Raw genomic sequence first — 4919 nt, 5'->3', positions numbered from 1 at the left:
GGGGGGAGAAAAAAAAAGGAGGAAAAAAAAAGACGAAGAAAAAAAGGAAACCAGAAAAGGCACAAGCGCAGCTCCCCGCCGCCGCCGCGCTGCTGCGGGAGCGGTTGATTTGCTGCGGGCTCGGCAGATTGGCTCCCGGGTTTCCATGGCGGGGCTGCCACTCACTGTCAGCCGCTGCCAATCACGGCGGAATGCCCTGCACCGCCCCGTTCTCCGCCCCGCTCCCCGCCCCGCTCCCCGCGGCGCCCCGGCCGCTCCCCGGGGACCGCAACCKCGCCGCGCTGCCCCACCGACCCAGGCAGCTCAGGGCCGCCCTGCCGCCCCGGGGAAGGCAGGATGGAGGGCGGGAAGGGGCCTCCAGCTGCAGGTTGCTGTCGGCAGGTTGGAGGGAGTGGTCCCAGAGAAAGGAAGGCCGGGACCCCCACACCCTCCCCCGGTATAGCTGCGGGGTCCGTCCCGGAGGTGCTCGCATAGAGCTCCGCGCACCCGCGGGAGGAGAGGGGGATAAAACAAAGCTGAGAAATCAGATAAAAAAAACTGTCTGCATAACAGTGACAGTGATGCTCGGAGTGTCACTGACAATGGATGTAAAGGGAGGACCCCAGGAACAGCCGAGATTTAGGGAAAAGCTCTCTCCTTTTCCCTGTAGGTGACTTCCCATCTCTGTTAAGACAAGGAATTATCTGCAAAGAGCCCAGCGTCCTTCCCCGTTCAACCGAAGCTTTATTTATTTATTTTTTTCTATTTTTTTTTTTTAACATTTAAACCTTATTGTTTTCGGCTGAATGGTCCTGAATAGACGTCGAGAATAGTCGCGAGGAGTGAGAAGTCATTTGTAGGTCAGGAAAGCGACTTAAAGCAGATTTCGGGAATCTTTTGAAATATTGATCACCTCGTAGTGATCATTCCCCGCATGTTTCCCCCTCCCGCTCCCTCGGTGCCCCGAGTGAGCGACCACGGGGCTGGGTGCAAGGTGATCCCCGGCCGCCTCTTCGGAGGAGCGGGACCAGCTCCAGCAGACTTGTGATGGGGAYGAAACCACTTTCTGAGCTGCGAGGATACGATTTATTTTCTGTAGAGAACGGGATGATAATCAAGAAGCCACTCTTTATTCTACATATAGCTGCTCAGTGGCAATTTTCTTCTCGGGAACATTAGGGATCATGCTCGGAAAGGCAGCATATATTTTGAATTAAGCTCCATATGTTCTCTCCTCTGCTCTTTGCAATGTTTTTTTTTTTTTTTTTTTTTTTTTTTTTTTTTTTTTTTTTTTTTTTTTTTTTTTTTTTTTTTTTTTGTAGAATGCTTGTCAAAAAAAATCCCTTCTTAATTTGATATCTTATTATTATCTCTTTCCCCCCTATTCTTTTTTTCCCTAATGTTTTTGTTTTCCTTTCTTCCCTTCTTTAGGAAACCTTTTGCTAGTTGCCTGCAGACCGAAATTAAACAGATTTACATTTTCTCCAATCATTTCTCTGCAGAAATGGAGCTGGACTGAGGCTCGCCGTCTTTTCTTTAGTATCAAGTACAATTTGTCTTTTGCTTGTGAAGATTTGGTAAATCAGAAGGCAGATAGATAGCGCAGATGGTCGGAGGTGTCGGGTCAGATTATGGTACGCCTCAGTACAGTGCTAAGCTCATTCTGACGGAAAACCCTGATATTATTTTCACAGATCTACACAGTTCACTTGAAAAAAACCCTTCGAGCCATTTACATCATTTATGTGAGGCTCACAGCTAGCGGGATGGAAAAGCTTTCAATACTGCTCATTTTCATAAAACCCGACAGAGCTGGGGAGACATAAAAGCGCACACAAAACTCACGAGTTCAGAGACACTCCATAGAAACTTAAAAAAATAAAAGGGGAGACTTTTCGGCTTCACCTTCACCCAGGTTTGATTTGCTTGCTTAGGGGAAAAAAATTAAAAAGGAAGAAAAAATCAGAGAAGAGGAGAATATAATCTGTAAATATTGCTGAGAGCCCTCTTCCAGGCTCCCATCCCACCCCTATCCTCCCCGTTAGGTAAAAATAGCAATTTGACAAAGTCAACGAAAGATCCCAGATAACCTTTTCGGGCAGGAATTTAAAAAGCCTTCAGACCTCCTCGGTATGAGCATCGSGCTTCCGCAGCGAGAGGGTGAGAAGGCGGCGACCTCGGCGGCTCCGGGCGCGTCCCCGCGGGCAGGAGCTTCCCCGCCGCCCCCAACCCGCCCCGCTGAGCTCCCGGCAGYGTCCCGGGACGGGGCTGATGGAGAAAAACCTCTGCTGGGAGAGACGTGGAAGGGTGGAAAGGATTATGTGTTAATGGATAGCTAATTTAGAACTACCAGATGATTATGGTGATGATGAAGATGATTGATAATATTACTGAAGGGGTCTCTTTTCGGTTTTTTTTTGGGTTTTTTTTTTTTGCGTTTTTTTAAAGCATGCACATGATCTGGCGATGGAGTWACTGGGCTGCAGCCTAATGACCATGAACAGAGCGAGACAGGCTCCATAATGAAAGCCAGAACTGTAGGCTAAAGAAATGAATCCTCATTAAGAGCAGCTCGCAGGGGCGAGGGGCTGTCCCCCAGGTCCCCGGCCTTTGTTCCCCAGAAACCGGCCCGGATGGGGCGATGCTGGCAGCACTGCTGGGAGGGGAGAGGAAGAGAAAGAAAAGACGACACCGAAATGGACCCAGAAACCTTGTGTTAACCATTTAAAGGGTGATCCAAGGCGAGAAGCCAGCCCAGTCTCAGTAGTTTGGCACCSTCTCCAGCTGAGAACGATGAGTTCTGTTTTTGGGAAATGGCACAGTCCGACACACAATCCGTGTGACTGGATTGTCCCTGTTGGGGGAACTTTCTTGAGACTCCTTCCTTTGTGCCACCAGGGCCGAGAAAGATCAGCCCCAAGGGGACCCCTCCATCCCCTTCCCAGCCCTCAGGGAATTTTATCTATGGCCGGGACCCCCCGGCAGGTTCCCCGTTGCTCCGCCGCTCCGCAAGAGCAGGACCGGGCCGGGCTTTTCCTCCGGAGCGCGACCCGCAGCGATTGCAGCGATCCCCAGGAGCGACCCCATCCCCACGGGATCCTGTGCCGCGTCCGGGGAAGCCGAGATTCCTGCGGTGCCCAAGCTCCTGGCTCAGCCCCCATATGTTATTAGAGCTGCCTGCGAGCCTGGGGGTGCACTTGGCCTTGCCTGCTTCGTGTCGGCCCTTTTATCCCATTTTCTTCTTTCCCCTTCCTATAATAGAAACACCACTCGTGACATTAATAGCCGGCAATGATAACTACTTCTATTTAGGTGACAGCTTGTTACAGGTAGCGTGAGGATTTAACTCCCCAGAAAAGAACCCATTGGGCAACAAGAAATAAAATTGTACATGAAAACTATTTATTCGTATTCAAAAATACGACCAGACATCCGCAGCATCTCGACGGCCTTGCGTGGACACGGTGGGCTCTGGCCTCAGGACAGGATATATTTCCCTCTCCTCAGAGCCTTAAAGCAAAAATATGCTGAGCAACATATCTGTACACCTTCGTATCAACATTTATCAGCTATCCTTCATCTTAGAATCTCTGTCGCTGGGGATTATTTATCTAGACGGAGTTTTCAAACGCAGCAGAGGTGCGAATACATTTTTAATGCACTTGATTTGCGTTGAGTAATGTTTTTAAAAATACCCTCAGGAAGGAGAAGTCCCACTTTAAAGTCTCGGTAGGATTGTCAGAGTGTTCATTAAGGGATGCTGACCCGGAGGGACTGAGCGYAGGCAGTCCCTCGGGCGGGTATCTTGGAAACCAGCCGGGATTTTCTGGCCTTGGGGACCTGGAYGGGTCTCGGCAGGACCCGGCCTGGTGCCGTGGAGCGCTGCGGGACGGGCAAGGCTGGAGTGGGGACCGGGAAGCGGGGCGGCTCCCTGTCCTCCCCCAGGCTGGCTCTTACCCCGCTCCCACGGAGCAGGCGGGGGATGCTCAGCCCGAGGACACTGCCCGCTGTCGCGGATAGAAAAGGTTACTGGAAATGTCAGTCCCCCTCGGGGAGCGGGGTTTTCGGGAGCGTTTCCCAACGAGCCATCCGGGAGCTTTGATGGAGGGAGGACCTGAAGTTCAGGATGTTGTGGTGGGGGATGCTCGGTAGGGAAACGCCCTGTGTTTCGATGTGTTTCACCTGCTTTCCTTAATATTTTTAAGAGCGTCTTAATTGTTGAAATAACAGCTATCAATCGTTCCATTTCTTCCTAAAAATGAAGTTACATTTAAAGCTCTAATCTGCTTAATATTAGAGAGAGTGGACCGATTGGATCCTCACTTAAGCTACTGATACCTGTTGAAAGCGCCGAAGAGTCCCTAAATTAATGCTGTTGGACAGGGAGAGATGTTCACCCACTTTCTACTCTCACGCCATATATTCATTAAATCTTTGTCCTTCGGTGTATTATTTAAGCTGTAAAACGAAGTAGCATGGCTGGTATATCTGATGTTAGAAAAAAGACACACTGAAAACTCAAAAGATCTAAAKTCTTTTGAGATTGGTAAGGAAAGACGTTCCTTGTACAGGGCCCTGGTCAGTGCCATGGCTCCAGACAGAAAGGATCTACTGTCCAAGATTCATCTCTCTTTTTTTCTAGGGTGTAGCTGTGAACCGGGGTTTAAAGTCTCAAATCCTTCGGGATTTGWTTGGCTGCTCCCTTTACCTGCAAGTACGCACACACCACCAAACCTCTTTCTACAATGAGATGCTCCTGTACAATCTTCAGTCTGCTTCCATCACGATTTTCACTGAAAATTTCAACAAAAGCAACGAAGTCCCAAACTGTTCAAATGAATATAAAACCTTTTGATTGATTGTGTTTTTCTCCCCCATTTAGTCTCTCCTCTCCTCTCCTCTCCTCTCCTCTCCTCTCCTCTCCTCTCCTCTCCTCTCCT

Source organism: Malurus melanocephalus, unplaced genomic scaffold (assembly GCF_030028575.1).
Source record: "Malurus melanocephalus ecotype Western Australia unplaced genomic scaffold, MMel_1.1 scaffold_667, whole genome shotgun sequence".
NCBI lineage: Eukaryota > Metazoa > Chordata > Aves > Passeriformes > Maluridae > Malurus > Malurus melanocephalus.
Note: the sequence above shows the minus strand (reverse complement) of the source record.